The sequence below is a fragment of the Aplysia californica genome, unplaced genomic scaffold (assembly GCF_000002075.1).
Source record: "Aplysia californica isolate F4 #8 unplaced genomic scaffold, AplCal3.0 scaffold00664, whole genome shotgun sequence".
Lineage (NCBI taxonomy): Eukaryota > Metazoa > Mollusca > Gastropoda > Aplysiida > Aplysiidae > Aplysia > Aplysia californica.
The window spans coordinates 59,386-62,192 of NW_004797934.1; the positions used below are offsets into that span (position 1 = coordinate 59,386).

The 2,807-nt window shown below is 40.7% G+C and overlaps 1 protein-coding gene across 4 annotated transcripts in view; it reads right to left on the minus strand.

Moving 5' to 3' along the window:
* Window positions 1–2,807, minus strand: part of LOC101851221 (40S ribosomal protein S12, mitochondrial) — a 13,122-nt gene that overhangs the window by 9,146 nt on the left and 1,169 nt on the right. The gene's annotated exons all lie outside the window — the stretch shown is intronic.

The window sequence follows — 2,807 nt, forward strand, 5'->3', positions numbered from 1 at the left end:
CCCACTCCTGCATTCTTCATCACTAATATACATTAAAAAAACCCAACAACTACAAAGCAACAAATTATAAACTGTGGTACAAACTGTTGGTCAGTCGGGAGGAGGAGAAGAGCAAAAATAACCCCAACAACTTCCTGGGACCGTGATCACACCGCTCATAAAATAATTGCATGACTTCAAATGCAGACGCACTGTCTATTCGGCCATCAGAACTTCCAACAGCGAGAAGTAGATTTAAGCTTGATATACATAGACACTTCCATCTTTTGTGCCATGCGGTTGGCTGTATATACTTAAATCTAGATGCAGTCATGTGATCTGAGGGGTATCCTGGTCTGACGTCAAACAAGATGGCTGCCTTACCTAAAAATAGCTTGCGTCGTTCTACGTTTAATCGCATGTCCCCTGGAACCCCCCGATTGGTTCAAGGTAGTGTCAATTGCCATCAAGGGATGCGGTGACAATTGACGCCAGCGTCAATTGCCACTGAGTAAATTGGAGCTCTTATTTGTGTTTGTGAGTAGATCTAGCCTGTATGTGCACGGTGTTCTGCGTTCGTGAACTTCCGACGCATGCCCCTGTGTTGTGTGGGGGCGGGGGTCTCTCTCTCCCCCTAACCCTCGTCCCCCGGATTTATGTTCCCCGATATATATATATATATATATAATAAAAAGAAGCGTATTTTTGCTTGAGTTTGTGTGCATTTGTGGCCTACTTCTAGAATCGCCTGTGCAGGTCCTACACCGAAGCATAGGCTTGGCTACGTCTAATTCAAAACATGCCAGGTTGAAGTCGGTAAATCTAGATGTTCGTCCAATGAAATTAGAAAACAAATTGACCCACTTAGATGTGAGGAGCTCGAAAGGATAGCCAGGAAACAAGACTTTCATTTTACTGTAAACAAAATCTTTCAAATGAGCTTGAATTTATGCAATTTTGATATTCGCTGATAAAAATAAGTTGAAAGATAGTTTTGAATACCATTGTGCAGGTAAAAAGAATTTGAGAGCAAAACATTTGGAAATTGACCTATACTATTTTCCTTTCGAACCCCAGAATAAGTGTAACTACTCGTTATAATGACTTACTCAACTTATGAGAGGGGGTTCGATCTAAATCTAGAGATCTAACTTATCCATTATGAATAGAAAGCTAAAGATAGAGCGTTGTTTTCATATACTTGACACTGCATCACTCGGTGGCAATGGACACTACCCACTCGATGGCAATTGACACCAGCATCAATAAAGTCAATTGCCACCGTGTCAAGGGTAAGGCGCCCATCTTGTTTTACGTCAGAGCAGGATACCCCTCTGATCACGAGACTACATCTAAGTATAGCCAACCGCATAGCACCAAAGATGGAAGTGTCTATGTATGTATACATTGAGCTTAACCTACCTTTCGCTGTCTGAAGTTCTGTTAGCCGAATAGATAGCGCGTCTGCGTTTGAAGTCATGCAATGATTTTATGAGCGGTTCGATCCCGATCCCGGACGTTGTTTTTTTTTCTCCATCCTCCCGACTGACCAACAGTTTGTCCCATAAATTATAATTTGTTGCTTTGCAGTTGTTTGTATGTATAGTATAAGGTTTTACGGCGCTCGCAACTGCTAAGGTCATATGAGCGCTTGTAGTTGTTTATTTTAAAAAATGTATATTAGTGATGAAGAATGTAGGAGTGCGGGATTCTAGATCTAGATTTCTAGATCTAATCCTCCAGCGTCTTTACGGCAATTTTTGTGTGGTTTATTGTCTTGGCATTTACCGTGTTTCAATTTCAAGAATCAGCGTTCTTAATCTTAACTGTTCTGAGCATCAACGATCTAGATCTAGATCTACTAAGCGATCTTCTATCATGTCCGAGTACTAGATCTAGATCTAGGAAAATCCGAAATGTTACAGAAAACACGGAGTCTGTGGGGTATCCAGGAAGTGATGACATCACATTACTAAAATTAGCAGCCGATCAGAAGATGCGCCTTCTGCGTTTGACGGCATGTCAATTGACGCTACCTTGGTCCAAAACGTAGACTATCTCTATTAAAACAATCAAATATTTCAAAAACTTTTAATTTGCGACGGACATGAAGTTGATATTCGTGTTCAGCGCATCAATAATTTAATAGAAAATGAACAACTGCTCTAAGTGTGAGATGGGAGGGAAAGTTAAAAAATACCAAAATGAGCAGATCTGCCTAATGGGAGACTGCCAGTCTTAACAAACGGAAAACGAAGTGGCTAGCCGTACTGTACGGCTCGTCTAGCTGTACTTAGATCTAAGTTTGGCCCTATCGACTCGAACCTGTTGAGTACACAAGTCTCATTAGATCTAGAAGTTATTCAGGTTTAAATAATGCAAGTCAGTAAGGCATCTTTTGGTTTTGTCTGAAATACAAATACGTTAGGCTTTGCAAACTAAAAATTTCATTTACAATTCAGCCATAAAGCCGTACTTAAATACAGCTAGCCAAGAAGCCTCCCAGTCTAGCCGTACTTATCTTAGGCCCTTTGCCTTTATTAACATTAGAAAACAGGAGGTTTGGTTTAAAATATAAGCACACTGTCGTCACTGTCCGTAAGTGTAAGACACCTGGTTTCGTCTAAAATACAAATAATACTAATACTTAAGGAAAGTTAAGGTACTACAAATTAAAAATCGAAGTGTATACAGACCCGGTAACCGGGAACAAAGTCACGAAGTATACAGACCCGGTAGGGGAACTCTTTTGTGAATTCGAGAAGTTTCAGCCCCCAGACCCGGTAGAAATCTAGTGTGTGTGTGTGTGTGTGTGTGTGTGTGTGTGT